The sequence below is a fragment of the Helicoverpa zea genome, chromosome 16 (genome assembly GCF_022581195.2).
Source record: "Helicoverpa zea isolate HzStark_Cry1AcR chromosome 16, ilHelZeax1.1, whole genome shotgun sequence".
NCBI classification, from domain to species: Eukaryota; Metazoa; Arthropoda; class Insecta; order Lepidoptera; family Noctuidae; genus Helicoverpa; species Helicoverpa zea.
In genome coordinates this window covers 109912-128280 of record NC_061467.1, presented here as the reverse complement: position 1 = coordinate 128280, position 18369 = coordinate 109912, and the positions used below count along the sequence as shown (strand labels likewise).

The window sequence follows — 18369 nt, the reverse complement described above, 5'->3', positions numbered from 1 at the left end:
TTAAAATGTTTGTCGTAGTCCAGGGTAGGTCTAAACGGTGAGCAAATAAGGAAAAAAAAATTGCGAGTAAGATTCCCGGGACGGGAGTGATTAGACAAAAACCAACTTACGGAATGCCGCAGAACCACAAAAGTAAAGTACTAGGACAGCATAATTCACCTTAGTAAAGTATACCAATAATGAAATTTCGATGCAACTGCTCACCATGTACCAGAGCGGCAAAAAATACACCGGGCGCGGGTAATATCGCGGGGAACGGCTAGTATTAATATAAAAAGATGAAGTTACTGCAATGTAGGTAACATTGCAGTCTTGTAACAGGTAACAGTGCATCTTCTACAATGAACGCGCCGACGGAAAAGTGCGTTGTGTTGAGAAATAATTTCTATGAAAACAAGAGGATAGAAGGGACCGCTAAAGATCTCTATTTAATCCATCTCCTTATATAGAAGGTTATTTTTGAGAATTATGTGGGCCGATCCCGGCGGTACTGCAATGCCGGGCCGACCCGTGACGGGAGTGGAGCGAGCCCCGAACATCCCGTCAGTTTACAAAAATCAGTTTAATATACTGGTCCCTCAGTGAGGGAACTTTCAGATATTAAGCTGAAAAGAACAGATACTACACTTTGATCTTAGCCAAAAGGCCGAGAAGCGATACCGAACTGAAGTGGCAAGCGAGGGTCATTGAATCGCGGAGAATCTTAACACCGCGATACAGAAAGTAATGCTAATTGCACAGCGCCATCTATCGGATTGTTGAGGAACTATAAAATTAGGTATGGGAGTAGGTATTGATATTATGTACATCTTCAGCTGTAGGGTAACTAAGACCCTAATATTTGTTTACCCACTTACTATACCCTATTTCTGGAAGAGACTTCCTATAAAGCTAGATCGTGTGGGATTCTATTCAATTTTATCTATTTGTTGTGAAGATTTGTCTTCATAACGTAGGTAACTGGCTTTCATCAGAGCGGTTTCTACCGCGTCCCGTCGGAACTACTTCACGTATCCGAATAAAAGCCTACCTATAGCCTTCTTCAATATGGGGGCTATCTAACACTGAAAGCATTTTCAGGTTACCTAGATTAATGATGTCAATCCATAGTTCAAACTAATTAACTCTACAGCTTCATAAATACTATGGCTGATATCTTTGGAACTTTGCACCTACGCAACTCGTAACAGGGTTTAGTTGTAATACTTGCATCGAATATTTCCGAATTACTGCATTATGGAATAAGTAGGTAAGTATAATTTGGCGGTAACCGGTAATTCAATCACATTTTATGGTACGTTCACACGCGCGCGTTCAAATCGACATTCAACGGGCACTGTCACGTTCACGAGCGTGTAAACGGTACGCCCGAGCCCGTGAACGCGCCCGTGCCCGTGAATGCCGCGAATCGGGCGAGTGTCGGTTTTTTGGCAATGTTCAAAGGATGAATGTGCGGGCGCCCGGCGACTGTTTACACGCGCGCGGGCAATCAGTCTCTCCTGCGCTTTCGCGACGAGTGGATCTTCATTCAACGTTCTAAGAAAGTCGCTACGATCGGAGATTACAACTTGGCGGAATGGTCAACGTCGTTCATCATTTTGTTTCTTTTTCCAATAAAAATAAGTTAAGTCAAAGGCTATGACAATAACGTAGCATTACAAGTTTTTATAATCGTACCTAACCACACGGTCAGTGCGCTAATTTATTGCAACTACCTACTTATACTTATATGACTGACTGTTTGTACTTACCCAGATAAATGTTTTAAAAAATGTTATAAGTATTTAGTTTTAGGCCTTAGTTTGTATATTTTAAAATTGCTGTGCCCAAACAGGGTCCATAATTGTTACTTTTACCTGTAAGACTAAAACATCTATGTACAAACATTGTGGAAAGCAAATAAATGAATATGAATATGAATATGAAATATTACCTACTTAAGTTACTCGGGGATTGTCTAGCTTCCTAACAGTGAACTAATTTTTCAAATTGGTTAAATATCTAAGTAGGTACTGTCGTACCAGGAATAATTATCTTGCTCAAAATGAAAAACTGATTCGATATCACGACGTTTATTGCTTGGGCTCGAGAGGTGAAGTGACACACTTCAATATAAAAAACTTATTCTATGGAACAAATCGAATACATTTGAAATGATTGCCCGGTCAGTATCAAAAATATCTAACGAATAAAACCTTACAAATGAAAAAGTTTCTAACTACGTTACAGTACCTAGTACTGGAGCCTAGATACAAACCAACAAAAGAAATCTACACATATGGTTATTATAGATATAGATTTCATAATAAAAACATAGGCCAGGTTCCCACTACGCCGGACCGGCAGATCTGACGCGCCGGTAAATCTGCCGGAAGAGCTAGTGGCTGTACAATTTATATGAAGCTATTCACATTATCCCGGGTCCGGCATTTTTGCGGGGCCCGGCATTTTTACCGAGCGTTTTGTCACTACGAATTGCCGGCAGAACGACCGGGCCAAATATTTGTTCTGGGCAAATACATTGTCTGAAACTTGTATCTCGTACTCTTATGTCTAGTCGTCCCAGTAAATCGTCAAAAGTGGTTGCTGTCATTCGAAAATAATTGAAGAACTTTCATTCGTCTCTTCTAAGTTTACCCATTAGTGTTCCAAGTGAAAATCTTTCCCGTAAAATAGGGTGTACCCAATGTTTTCTTTTATTTTGCCTTCTATTAAGATACCACCACAACACAACAATTTCGTCGTCCATTTTACGCGCACGCAGGTCCAAATTCAACTGAGGTACTGTCTGAATTTCTTCCGGTATCCGATGTAATGTGAACACTCTGTCCGGTGTCCGGTTTTCGGCAGATCTGCCGATCCGGCGCAGTGGGAACCTGGCCATAGGGTATGTATAATTTAATTTCTATAGGTATCGTTGTCTAAAAGCTCTGAAATGTATTGTTTGCTCATTTTTTATCGTCATTTTTCTAGTAAGGAAACGAAAAACACATCTTACTATTTCCTCCTGAAAAGTGTTTTTTTGTTTTCATTTACGAGGTTTTTGGACGTGTATTAATGTGGACTCAGTTAGGTATTAGGTACCTAACACATCTTATTGTCGTATCTTAATTAGAAAATATAATAATGCCGAATTGTTTTTGTTGTCCAAAAACTAATAAAAAGCTACCTGAAAACTGACTGAAATATTAATAATAACAAAAAGGTTAGTAACGAAATAAGCATAGAGAAAATATTATGAGAAGTATACCTAAGGTTAAAGTAAAACCCGGGGCTGCGGGTTGTTCGAAAGAGATACCGCGGCCCTGGTACATAAACGGCCTATGACGGAACACGACGGTTTTTAGTCAGTAAGAGTCTGACACTCCCTCACTGCTGCTAACCCACAGCGGGGGGGTCATTTGATGATTTTTGACGTCGGAAAAAAAAAGGTTAAAGTAAAATTTGTTTGATACTGTTCCCAGCGGTTCACAAACGTCAAAAGACAGGACAATCACTTTGAGCAACCGGGAAAACGAAGGTATGTCCTTTATTAGGCTTTAGCTAGACAACCAGTTTAATTCGGTTCAGTAATAGTAGGACGAAAATTCTTCTAATTGAGTGTGCGCCAGGTTTAATCATCTTACAAGCCTTTTGATTATAACAACGACATTGTAACTGACTGGGTAGTATTCGGAGACGCTGGCTTCACGTGCCCAGAAACAGAGCCCGATCGATAATAGCACATCTTTATTTCTATATACTTACTAATATTAGGTATATAAAGGTATAGATAGTTCAACTCAGATTTGCGCGCGGCCCTATGTGTGCGTCGGCTTGTAAATATACAACTTTCATTCGTGTGACAGTGACGTCGTCCGAGCATGACGTGTTCTCATCGCTTTTTGTTATGGGTACAGTCGTTTACGAAAATGTCTAGTTCTTCACGGAGAAAATGTTTTAAGGAGTCAGGTAGCGTTTCAAAAAATGAAACAACATTCAAAGCTTTTTATTATTACATTTTACAGTTTATAATTATTTTCTCATACGGCTTTTCAAATTGACATTGACAGTATCTAAGAAATAAATGAAGTGAAATATCTAAGATGAATTAAATACTCCTTACATATTTTCTAGCTCGGGGTACGCGGACAATAAATAAATGTGTGGACTAAGAATGTAAAAGACCTATAATTTAGTATAATAATGGAAACAAAATGTGTGGGGAATTTTAAAAAATTATATTGCTTCGCATAATGTCGACCTAAAATAAGACGGAAATAATGAAACTCATAAATGAACGTTTAAGTCAAATTGATGAAGGGATGTTGGGTAATACTTGTCGACATGTACAAAAGAAAAAAGAAGAATACTATAGACGTTTTGACATGGAGTCAGAATTTATAATTAACATTGGTGAAAGTAGCGAATCCGAAAATTCATCATTTGATTTTTCAAGTAGCGATACAGAATCATTTTAAATAAATAAACTAAATTACGTAATAACTGTACTTTAAACAGCCGTATACAACCCCTAAATAACTGTATTTGTACCCGACTGTACCTCTTGTCACGCACACAAAGTCACTGTATATGTACAAGGGTTACCCACACATAGGGCCGCGCGCACGACTGAGTTGAACTTACTATAAAGAGTTAGATCTTCCTACGCGCTGATCCAGCACAGTGGTATAGGTACTGGATTCATTAGTTGTGCGTCGGAAAAATATGGTCACCCGTCACCTAATTCATGTATGTTCTTATAGAGCTAATAAGAAGGGAGGATGAATAACAATTAGACTACATAGATATAAGAGGAGGCATACTAAAAAATCGAGTAGGTGTATACTAGGGCTTTCAATACCGGTATTACGGGATCCCGTAATACCGTGATCACGGATATATTTTGGTCTTTTTTCAATACCGGTATTGACGAGCCAATACCGTGATTACGGTATTACAATCTTTTTATAATTTTAATTATTGTGGTTAGTTGTAATAAGTAGCAGGAAGTAGTATTAAATAAGATAAATAACTACGTACTCGAAAGATGTCATCATCATCCTCCGAGCCTTTTTCCGCCAATCTACTTGGCAACGCTGCAGGGACTCCAGAACAGACCAGATTTCAACGGAGTCAAAGGCCTACTCATAGTCCACAAATGCTTAAACACAGGGGCTGATTATACTTTTCGGTCTACCGTATAATCTGCCGCACTGTGTGGATGTTATCTATGGTGCCGTATCCGCTCCGAAACCCAGCCTGCTCCGGTGGTTGGAATTCGTCGAGTCTTCGCGCAAGTCGGTTCGTGATCACTCTTGAGAACAGCTTATATACGTGGCTTAGGAGGGAAATGGGTCGATAGTTCTTCAGCAGGGTTTTGTCTCCCTTTTTGAAGAACAGGACGACAACACTCCTACTCCACGCCTCTGGAGTTCTCCCTTCAAACAGGACGGCGTTAAAAAGCTTCTGGAGCTCACCCAGTACGGGCTTACCTCCTGCTTTTAATAGCTCTGTTGTAATGCCATCTTCGCCAAGGGCTTTTCCATTTTTGAGCTGTCTCAGAGCGATTTCGATTTCGCCACTGCTGACTTCTGGCAAGTCTTCGGTGAAATGGCGCGTTAATGTGGCTCTAGAATCCTCATTTCCGGGATCAGGTCGATATGCATGCGATGCGTATAACCGGCCATAGAAGTTTTCCACTTCCGAAAGGACTGCCGGCACCGAAGAAATGACTTCTCCACTTGTTGTGGTCAGCTTCGTCAAGTGGCTTCTTCCAAGAGATTGTACGAACACCTTTGACCCCCGATTCAGCTCAATTGCTCTTTCAATGTCAAGAGTATTGGAGCACCGGAGGTCGCATCGTACGTGCTTGTTGGTCTCTTGATTTAGAGCCCGCTTAGCTGACGAAGTGACAGGCGGGTTTTCGCGTCGTTTCTTCATAAGCCCTAATGTCTCTTCCGAAAGCTTTGATTTCTTACCCTCACGCTGCATGTTACAAAATCTCGAACCTTCTTCCCGGAGGATCCGAAACATATATTTGTGGTTCTGGTTAACGTCTGTTGTGGTCTCCACGGCGGCAAATCGGTTCTCCAAATTTGACTAGAACGTTTCAGATCTTGAAATGGTTTGGAGCAGTGTTGGTCGGAGCCTGGCCTTCATCAGACGGAAAGTTCAACCTTGAAGTTGATATTCAGAGAGCCTCGGATAAGTCTCTTAGTCGGTATTAAACCTATTGATCACGGAGACGTCTCTGAATATATGCTTCTTGTTCATCATGATGAAGTCAATCTCATTTTTACAAGCTTTTATTTTACAAGCTTTTATTTAACTTGCAATGTATGTATGTATGTATGTATGTAAGTATGTAACTGTGTGTTCGGGTGGAATTTTACAACTCAATTTTAAGGCACTTGCCCTCAACCGATTGAGCTGCAATTTTGCATACATGTTTAGTTTGGATGACAATGCATGTAACATGTAACAGGATGACGTCACATAGCTTAACATGCAGCATGTTAAGCTATGTGACGTCATCCTAAATCCAACATGGCTAAATATACAAGATGGCGGACTAGTTATTTTTAAACTACCTATACAATATGGGTATCAAATGAAAGGGATTGAGTAGTAGTACTAGAACACATTGCACTTTACGAAATAAAAATCCAAGATGGCCGCCGCTACAAAATGGTGAATAACCTATTTTTTTCAATCCCATCCATATAGGTATCCAATGACAGGCAAGTAAAATAAAGTGCACTTTACCAAATCAATACTAAAAAGTATAAAATAAATTGAGGTAAAAAAATCTTTAAAAACAAGCTTTTATTTAAATGCGCTAAAAATAAAAAAAATAAACTTTTACTGTAACTTTACTGATTTATGTTTTAAAAGCTTGTCGCGAGATTTAAGTACTCGTATTTACTTTCTTAGTAAAATCGCGACAAGCTTTTAAAACAACAAAGCTTGTTTTTAAAGATTTTTTTAGTCATAGTGTCGGGGCTATGATTGAACGCTTTTTGAAACTAAAGAATTGTGTTTTAAAAGTTCTAATTGATCTAAAATTAAACTCCGATTTCGACTTAGACGAATTCGATTTGGCAATATTAAAAAATATTTACAACAGCCTTTCTGTAGTCAAAGTAACTGTAATAGAAATTTGTAAACGGGATGCCAATTTACTAAAAGCGGATATTGCGCTAAAATTTATGTTGACGAAGTTAGATGGTCAAGCTAATGACGTAAGCCAAAATCTTGCAAAAGCACTTCGAAGACGCATAAACGAGCTATCTGGAGTATTGCAATATTTGCATGACCGACAATACCGTGATCACGTGATCACGGTATTGAAATTTCTAATACCGGTATTGATACCGGTATTGAAAAAATCCGGTATTTGAAAGCCCTAGTATGTACATTAGAGCAGGAGGATGATGATGACGATGTAGGTACGTGAGATCTCACGAGCCACGCGAAACTTTCAAAAATTATATTCTAATGAATGTTCTAAGCCAGCGGTTCCCGAATTCTTTTGGCTTCGGAACCCTTTTCGTTTCACCATTTTTTGGCGGAACCTTAGCTTAAGTAAGAAGTAAAATAAAGACGTAAATACACTTAGGTACGGCTCGTGGCGCGTGGTAGCGCACCAAATGGTTATATGGTTAGAGACATACTCAGGCGTAGCATGGCTATCTGCCACACGGGCCAGAAAACAATTTAGCCGCCCTTGACTTTGTGTATTATGTGAATAGTTTTCAGTTTGAAGACTGCCAAAGTAAACGCAAAAAGAAATAGATTGGGTTTGTACAGGTGCGAGGCGAGCGAGCGCGATTTTTTTTAACTAAAAGAAGAAGTTCCAAACACCCGCTAGCATTGAAAGACATTCAGTGGTAGCCGGTATCGCGAGCGAAGCGAGGGCGAATTTTTTTTAGTTTAACTACCTACACAAAATAAACAAAACCACTGTAAATTAATAAGATTTCAAAAAGTACAATATCCACAAAAAAAACAAATGCAAATGAATAAGCAGCTAGCGAAGAAAGCGGTATTGCTTTTTCTGAACCAGAAAATAAAAAATAAATATCAAAGGAAACTTCAACGGAAGAGCGCGAAATTTTTTCGTTGTTGGTTACTTGAGCAATTAAACGAACATAAAAGCATCACACGCAACATGGAGTCGCGAGCGAAGCGAGCGCGAAATTTTCAGATTCGCGGAGATGCAAAAATTGGAAATAATGTCACTTTTTGATTCATGGTAAAAATAGCCACTGGAGACACTCGTATGCCGTGTCATTTCACGTCCTGTCAAATGTATGAAAACGTATAATCCTGGCGATGAAATAAGCCCAAAAAATGCGGTGATTTTTGGCCGACTCGCTACCTACTTTTGCCGATTGCCGAAAATCTAGAGGTATTAAGTTAATCTACAATTTGTAAAAAACTGAATTAAATTATCTGCTGCCGTGGCCTTCCCCCGCCACTTGTCGCGAAAGTACGAGATTTACACTCCCGAGTGGTACCCACCTACATGGTGCCTAAATGGAATTTTGGAATGCAATATTTAAAACAATTTAATTGAAAATGAATAATAATTTAATATTGTCAAAACTGAAACGATTTACCATATGGAAATCTTGAATTTTCCACGGAACCCCTGAGGGCCTGTCACGGAACCTCAGGGTTCCGCGGAACCCCATTTGGGAACCGCTGTTCTAAGCATTAGTTTTTTGAATAACTGAAATTCATACATATTTCTACTAACACTTGTAATGAGTAGAATTTTAGGTGACTAGCCGTGTTTGCCGAGTCAGATAAAGTCTTAAAATCGAAGAATTGCTACAAGTTTCAGCATATTTAAGGAAAAACATTGTCTTAGGTAATAATATTATTATTTATCAACGCAATTTACTAACTGAAAATATTGAAAAGGATCTTCTTGAACTCGGTGCTTTTTAGTTTATTAATTATATGTATACCTACTTAGCACCTGAGTTTGCATAACCTTTTCCCAACTAAATTGGGGTCGGCTTCCAGTGTATTCGGATGCAGTTGAGTGCCAGTGTTTTACAAGGAGCGAATGCCTATCTAACCTCCTCAATCCGCTTACCCGGGCAATCCGATATCTACCCCTAGGTAAGACTGATTGTCAGACTTCCTGGCTTCTGACTACTCGTAACGACTGCCAAAGGTGTTCAAATGACAGCCGGGACCTCGAAAACTGTAGGTCGTGCTTTGTCTATGAGTATTGATTTCAATATACACAGCGACTCCTACTAATGAGCTAAAGAATACAACAAATAACATTTCAAGAGACAAAGAATACAATAGACTCCTATATACTCAATACTTATGTACACAACTAACTATGTATGGACAACCACATAATTCTTAGGTACCGCCATTAAATCGTTATGTGCCTGCCTCCATGTACTGAATTATCAAGTATTTACTGAAAGGGGGGACAATTCTACAGTATTGTTACACCACTACATTTACACGAAAAGTGCTGGTGGAATTTAAAACTTTATATGCATCACGGTTAGGTATATAATGTGTAGATGTAAGCTCGTAAAAAGTAATGGAGACAAAGGGTTGGTGCGTACAGCGCGCGCAGGCTTCGCGTATTGGCCGACAGGACTCAGGGGCAGTACCTTCCTCAACCCTGGCTCTGTAGAGGCACGACATTAACACGATCAGTCTTCGTCGAGCCTCGAGCAAGGCAACACGTAGCCACCTCTAGCTCCTAACCATCCCCTAACTCGTGAAACTTTCAAACTTCTTTCCATTTTTGAAATTCATTCAAAAAATTATTCATTCTGGAATTTTAGATTCCAATTTTTTATTTCGGAGTGTTCGGAATAGAATCTTCTTGTGATTGTGTGTCCAGGATGAAAAAAACTACGAATAACCTCTATTATATATACGAGAAGTACGAGGTCGAAAAGAGGAATAGACGATTTGAAAAGGACTTTAAGAAGCACAACTGGCTGTTGCAGAAGTTCAACGACGTTGACAAGGAGAACAACCCGGTGAACAAACCGCTGGAGAATGAGAAGCAAGCTTACCAGGGCAACAACAATCAAGAACCAAACCCGTAAGTAACTATACTTAAACTTAACTTTACTTCACTTAACAATCACTGTATGATTTTCCGGATTCGACTCCCGAAATATATTCAAAAGTTTCCATGAATAGTTTTGGTGTCATTTCAACTTGATATATTTTTTTGGAAAAGTTTTTAGAAGCTCGTGTTTTTTCACGAGACTTTTTCTTTGTTTCAGTGAATACGGAAATCGAGATCAAAACAATAATACCACCGATGAAGTAGCTGAAGGCTTGTCTATGCCTAATCTGAATTAATTTTAAAATTATCTACCTACGTTTCATAAATATTCGGGTTAAGATTTTTCAAAGTATTATTTTGATTTTACTACAAAATTCTCCGGTTATTCGAGTAAAAGTTCAAAATTGAGTTCATAACTTTTTTGAAATCTCGTACTAACTTTAGAAATCCCTATCCATATATTTAAACTACATTTTCTCTTTGTTTCTTATAAATAATAATATACATATCGTTGAGGTGACGTGGACAATAATTTAATTACGAATATTAGTATTTTTCGACTCGTCAAGATAGAAGGACTAATTAGAGAAGTCGTTTTATTTATAAACAAGGAAAAGCCTTCTGCAGGATAAATTAAAATAAAGTTTCAAAATCGTCTGATTCGGTTGGGCGCCATAAAATGGACCTTCGCCAAAAATATTTCGATGATCAAAATTTAAGACAGTATTTTGGTCTGAACACCGAAGATAATAAAACCAGCTTAGGAAGAAGTTGCCGTTGCGCTGAAATCTTCAGGGATATCATATTGCAAATGGCACCATCTACTAGTCGTTACAAACCATTGGACACCGGTCCATCACGCCACCAAGAGGAAGAAAGGCAGGCTATGAACATTTTGAAGATTAGGCCAAAGAGGTGCGTATCAACCCCCTCGGTACCTTCTTTACTTCTCTGAAACGAATGCAGTTTCCAGCTTTACATTACAGCAATTCTAAAAAAAAAACATATTCTGAGTTCTTATTTGACTCTGCCTACTTACATTAATTCTAGACTTAACTATTAAAAAAGTATAAAAAAACTTGAGGAAAATATACCAGACCTTTCACAACTTCATATTCAGGGTCGGGATCCATACGAAAAACATTCCATTATATTTTTTGTTTGTTCGCAGGCCCCCCGGCGCATAAACACCCCTTCACAGCTTTGGCGTCAGCCTTCAGCTTCGGCGTTTCCAACAAAGAAACCTAAACACTAGAAATAAATAAAAGCTATCTTCGAAAAATTCAACAAAATTATATTAATTTGTGTGGAAGAAATACGTCATCTTAAGTAGCTCCATCATTATTTCGCACATCAATAATTATTATTTTGAAAAATACATATTGTTCAATTTAAGGCATAGCATTAGATAAATGTAAATTCGGTAGATTTTCTCTTAACATCTGAATAGTTAACTTAGGTAGGTATTTTACCGAATTATAAATGTTCTAGTCATAATTTAAGTCATATAATCATCATAATCATGTTCCATCATATCGATAGTTATATATAATTATTATAATAGTCGGCCATTTGGCCAATTAGAGTTAAAAGCATTAGGTTCAAGTAGCGATAAGTCACTGCGTCTCTGGATACCTACAATAAAAACAGTAGTTTGCTTGTAATAATTGCTATATAATTAGTAAATAAACAATATAGTTAACTAGGTACTTAAAAGCCGTGGTTAAGTCTAACGCCTACTTTAGCACCACGAAAATCACCATTGCTTAGCATCGCGGACTGCAAATGAAATCACGACATTGGCTTCGAGTGTAAATATAAGTAAGTGAAACGTTTCAGATCCATAGGATTAAGAAGGGTAAGATGGGGTCAGGAGTAAGATAAGGTAGAATTAGGGTAGTCATCGTTAAATTATTAAAGTAGTCATTATATTTGGTGTCAATTATGGTGGGTATGAACATTTATTAAAAGCAATTTCTTTTTGTAGTTAGTTTAAGCATTTTTACAAACTTTTTGGCAAAAAAATATACATCTCTAGAATATTTTTCTGAACTGAGTACCAAACCAAAGTACCAAATCATGCGCGGGCGCCACGTGGCGCAACGTTCTCTATAGACTTGCAAAAGTACAGAAGCGGCTCCTTGCTGCCATTATCAGATAATCCAACCATGTCATTTATGACTGCATTTTCATCCATCAACATCTCAAGAGCTTTTTTCCAAACATATTGTGGTCGGCTTTCAGTCTAACCGGATGAAGCTGAAAAGCCCGTGTTTTACAAGGAGCGACTGCCTATCTGACCTCCTCCACCCAGTTACCCGGTCAGCCCAATACCCCTCGGTAAGACTTGTGTCAGACTTATTGGTTTCTGACTACCCGTAACGACTGCCAAGGGTGGTAAATGAAATTATGACAAGATAGTGAGAGCAATTTTCAATGCCCATCATGATTGACACCAATGTTTATTGAATTGCTTGAAATTTTATTTGCATTTTTTTAATTAAGTGCGTTGCGAGCTTTAAAGTGTAAGTAGATTGTCAATACACGTCATTATGTACAGTTAGTTTTAATCAATAATACATATTATTAAGATAATTTTAGTGATACGCATAAAATGCATTTGATTTTTATTGTGACGTATCGAAAAGAGTCCGCTTTTTAGAACGTCATGGTAAAAAATACAATTTTTAAGTGCATGCTAGCTTAAGAGTAGCTTAGGCCCAAGGCCAGTATAACTTAGGTTACGAGAAAAAGAGCTCAATTTGATACGAATTAGGTAGTAGTAGAGTCTAAATTAATTGTACATACAGTAGTACATAGTGCTATTCTATGATGTTCGACTTCGAATTTAGTGTCCATCGAAATTCGAACTTACGGACTTTCGGAGTTTTGAACTTGGGGCCGAGTTGTTCGAATATCGAAGTGACGGTTAGAGAATAGCTGCATCTGGTTTCATCAAAGCTGAATATGTGATGCTATTGTTAGGCACAACAAGAACATATTTTGCGCTTCGCAAAATTTCTTGACGTGCAGTAGGTACGCTTATTAAACTATTCTTTGCTCTGTTCGATCACTCCATTTTAGAACGTAGTTTAAACACGTATAGGTAGGTAGGACTTTAGATGTAGTTCAGCTTAGTTTTAGCGGCGCGAGTTTTCATATGTAGGATTTTTCTCATGTAAATATTCATTCAGTAGTTTTCATTACATGGCTCAGGAAGCGTATTGACGTAAGAGAAACGATCTCATTTGAAAATTAAACCACTCTTATTTACCAATTATGCTTACAAACTATTACAGACAATCATTGGTTCCAAAAATAACAATAGAAATTACGTATTGTAACTTAATAGTCACATTAATTTTCTAAAGGTTTAATTTTCCACTCTCCAATGTATTCAATTCAAAATTTCTGATAGAACTAGATTTAGTTGTCACACTCCGTAAATTTCGTGAAAATTACGGTAAAACATTTTCCATTTCATTTCACAAATTCAAAATTAACCAGTTCCCTTAAAACCCACTCAATTCGTTTCCTATGCCAATGGAATTAAGATAGTAGATTTAAGACGACTATAGATTTTTTTACCATCAGTACTTACAGCTTTTCAATCAATTTTGATTTCTATCACGTTGGTAATAAAACAGACTTAAGATTTAGCAAGAATTCTGCTATTACGTTCTGTTCTACTTCTAATATACCACCTTAACCCAACGGAATAAAACTCAAAATCGTTTGAAGGAGCTGTAAACGCAGAAGGATAAAAATTCTAACGTTATTTAAAATGGATTATAGTTACTAACAGGTAGATGACCGAAGTTAAAGACGTCCGAATATCGTAGAGTAGTGTAGTCATCTCTTAGAGATAATAGAAATATTTCAGTTAAAATTACAATCTTAATTCACTGTACCCTACCGGCGACATCAGGGAATAATTAAGGACAAGTACCTACCATGAAAATATTCGGTAAGGGAATCTTAGGATTAGCTTAGACTAGTTTATTTAAGGCCATCTCTGATTTAAATTACACGAATTTCATGTTTTTTGAAAATATTCTCCGGTCTTTTCCGTATCATCTCATATTTCTATCAACATAATCATCACATATTTACCCATTTCGAATTTAACATCATCTAATCTCATCTCACCCTGAAATCAAAAGAATTCAAAATTTTCCATAGATGACAATCGAAAAAAAGATTTATTTTTACTTATCTGGAAATATCACAACTCATTTTCATACATTGCATACACAAAATTATTATTATCATTATTTAATTTGTGATTTAATTTGTCGATGGCTTCATCATAATAACATCTAGTTATAGTAATTTTTCTTCTAGTTAGGTAGGTCCGATTTTTATATAGGCAGAAAGCTTTTCTCTGATGAATAAATGGCGGTTTGACATATATTCTATAAAGAAGCTGTCAAAACGTCAAAAATCTTCAGGTAGAAGTTATCTGGCGATGGCAAAATTGGCCCTTAGTTTATAAGGAGTACGTAGTGTAGTCACTAGGCTAGTTAAAATTAGTCTACTGTTGGCCATAGGCTTAACATGTGCCATATCATTGCTCATCATAGTGTTTGTGAATAAGTGTATGTCATTGTCATATCATCGTAGTCTAGCCTGTATTTATCACTAGCATGTAAGATGCACCTACTTTTAATTCATCATCTCACATTCATCAACCTCATATTTCACTCATCATTCCATTTTTCACTCATTATTCCATTTGTCACTCATCATTCCATTTTTCACTCATTATTCCATTTGTCACTCATCATTCCATTTTTCACTCATTATTCCATTTGTCACTCATCATTCCATTTTTCACTCATTATTCCATTTGTCACTCATCATTCCATTTGTCACTCATCATTCCATTTTTCACTCATCATTCCATTTTTCACTCATCATTCAATTTTTCACTCATCATTCAATTTTTCATTCATCATCTTATTTTCGTTTTATCATTAGAGTTATCTTCATAATTCATCACTTCTCTAGCCATGATCATCATCATCTGTCTAGGCTTTTCCCAACTATGTTGGGGTCACCTTGCACTCTAACCGGCTGCAACTGAGTACAGTAGTGTTTTATATGGAGCAACTGCCTATCTGACCTCCCCAATCCAGTTACCCGGGATCATCAAATAATAAAATTTCCTTTCGCGTATCGAAACACCACCATCGAACACATTTCATAGCATAGGTGATGCATTACACTTTTTTCTAAATTTCTAGGTCTTTTCTAGGTCTTTCGGTCTTCCTCTCACTCATTTTAAATTAAGGTCTAATATTATGTAGGTATAAAGTAGTATGAGCTATAAACGCTTAAAATAGGCTTACAATATCTCTTAAAATAATTAATAAATTATCTTATAAAAGCGTGGCATAGCCAAAATAAAGTAGGCAGTTTTTAGCTGAAGTAACCATGTCGGGTGAACAGTAAATATGTAGGTCCTTAGATATAAATAAACAATTTAATTAAGCTTTCTTAGTTTTCTCCATAGTTCGCATAAGCACGTAAAATTCATTAGAAAAAAAAAATACAAAAAAAATGTTCTAATTTTATGCTATTGCAATAGGTAGACAGTATTGATAGGTATTCCAAATCTACGATAGTGCATATATACATATCTAGACCAAATAGCAATCAACACATATTTTAAAAAGCCAATGTCGTGATTTTGCATGCAATTTAGATAATCTCACCGTATAAACAATTCAAAATTGTTTAGCTGTGTGTCAAAATTTATCATTACCGATCTATCGCATGATTCTTGACCATTATTAGAATTAAAATTAGGAAGCTTAAATCAATATTAGTAGAAGTTAAGAACTTGTTTAGTATATGAAATAGTTTTTGGCAATATTTTTCAAAGCTATAAGCTGACTTGCACCATTGTCAATACGTAAATTGATTTAATTAACGACTGCAGTCTTAAATACGGGACACATTTTCCAAATTAGAATTGCACTTTCATTAATATAATTTCAGATAATGGAGTTTGTCCTTTCACAGAGTCTAGACCAACTACCAAATTTCATCTAAATTGTTTTATTAATTTTGGTGTGAAATACGAGTATGGATTACGTTACCAGATTATAAAACTCAGGAACCTAATAAATTAAATATTTTACCTTTACTTAACTTTGAAGAATGTTAGAAGTTGCCCAAAAAGTTTTTTTTTTATATAGTCTGCAATAAAATACTTTTGGTTTTAATCAGTGAACAGTGGTGCAAGTTGTCTTCATCGCTTTTTAGAATTAATATTAATCTTACAATACCTTGTACATTTGGCATGAGAGGTCGTGCGTCGAAAAACCACAGCTTTGTCAATTAGAATAGTTTATACATATTGAAAACATATGAGTAATTGTATATACGTTCGTTAGTAGGCGTAGGTTAAGGTATAAGGGGTGATTCATGTTTTACTGTTACATATTCGAGGTGCAAAGAATTTGCAATAAAAATTTTGAAAAGAACATATTTGGCTATGCTATAACAAAAAAAAAGTTAAGGAGTTAAAAAATAATCAAATCCAACTTCCCTTTTTGATGTTAATTTCGGCGCCCGTGCACCTCCGTTTATTCTCATATTGTAAACAGATGTATTAAACGATGAAATTCAATATACAACCTTCATGAAGTTTTCAGTTCGTTCAGTTTTGTGGGCGTCATTCGATCTTGGATACGGTTTAACGTTAATCGTCCCTTATTTTTATCTTCTGTATTATATGCATGAATGAAAACTGCACGACAGAGCTTAATTCATTAAGTAGCATTGCAAGCATATCGCGTCTTTTGTGAGAGCGTGTGACTTTAAAATTAAATTCTAATCATATGAATTTTAAGATAGATAGGAAAATACATTTGAAATTGTTGTTTAAGTGGCCTATTACATTAATTTAATTACTTATTGCTTAGTCTATAAAATTAAGTGCCATATGATTGCTTGTTCTACGGAATTAAAATATGTAATTGGAATGTGATTTGGGATCAGCGAAGTTGATGAAGCTCAAAAGAGGTTAAAAACTTGTATTGTATTTTGAGGGTAGTAAGATAGCTTAGCTTGCGTCATTATATATATTTGATATATATTTTTTATATTGCGGTAGCATTGTTTTTAGCGCCATTAATTTTAAATTCATGCTTAAGATTGCCAATTTCCATTCATCATTTCATAGTGTCAGAATTGTAAATGTAACTAGGGATTCCGAGGTTTTATACACATACCTTATACTTGAAGCATTTTTTACCTAAGGGAGGATCAGTTATCTGATAGTGTTTTGTTTGTTAAGAAAAGTCAAATGCAGTTGTACATATTTACCTTTCCGTATCCACGTTCGTCTCCTGTAATTAAATTAGAGTGGTAGCTCCGAATCTTAAATTGCTTTAAAATAGTTTTTATTTGTCTTTAAGTTTAAATTTCAGAATTACCAATACGGTTTATTAAGGTATGTGTATATCAATATATCACACTTATCTTAGACATAATGTAAGTTAATCTTTTAAATAGTTAAGATCACTTTCATCGTCATTCATTAAATCCATTCACAAAATAAATAAATCTGCAAAAAAAAAATACAAAAAACTGTAAAACTCCAAAAAATAGATGTTGTGTAAAAAAAAATAAGAAAAATACAAAAAAAATCGGTGTCGTGTAAACATTTTTTTATTGTAGTTTAGATACCCTTTTTAAAGTTCTCCCAAAACTGCGAAGCGATGCGTCATGCAATGCGAATTTCTGCTATGCGATTTTTTGCGGCAAACCATTTTTAGGGTGCCTTGTACCTTCAAGTGTAGTCAGCCATTGTACCTACGTGTTTTTAGGAAGCGCAAGATGGATCGCAAAAAGATGGATGCACTGCTGTTATTGTTAAATAGATATAAAAGAAAATAAATAAACTCTGATTAGAACTACTTTCCTCGAAAGTACCATGGGCTGAGAACTGAAGATTTTTTTGGTTATTTTAGAATATGAGCATATATCTTTATTTATTTATTTGTTTAGTTTGGCTATTTGAACAACTATTGAGTTTATTATCATCATTTTCACCATACCTGCAAACACGATCGTACTAGGGAAGAATTCCTGTTTGCCAGGGAAATGATGGGCCTAACTAATGACTATCAGGAAAAGTAAAACAAAAGGTATTAATTTATTTAAATTTCAATTGTTTTTTTTTTTAAATAAATAGGGCTCTTAGGCATGAATAGGCTAGAGAGGTTTTAGAATTTCATTCGATTGCACGAGATAGTTATCATGCTGGCGAAACCAGGGGTGGTAGCTAAGTCTAAATATTCCAGAGAGTAAGT

General features: G+C 36.3%; 1 non-coding gene across 1 annotated transcript; it reads right to left on the bottom strand.

Moving 5' to 3' along the window:
* Window positions 1-465: 465 nt before the first annotated feature.
* LOC124637890 lies at window positions 466-658 on the bottom strand. The gene has a single exon (XR_006985299.1). It is a non-coding gene; the product is annotated as a U2 spliceosomal RNA (small nuclear RNA).
* Window positions 659-18369: the final 17711 nt, after the last annotated feature.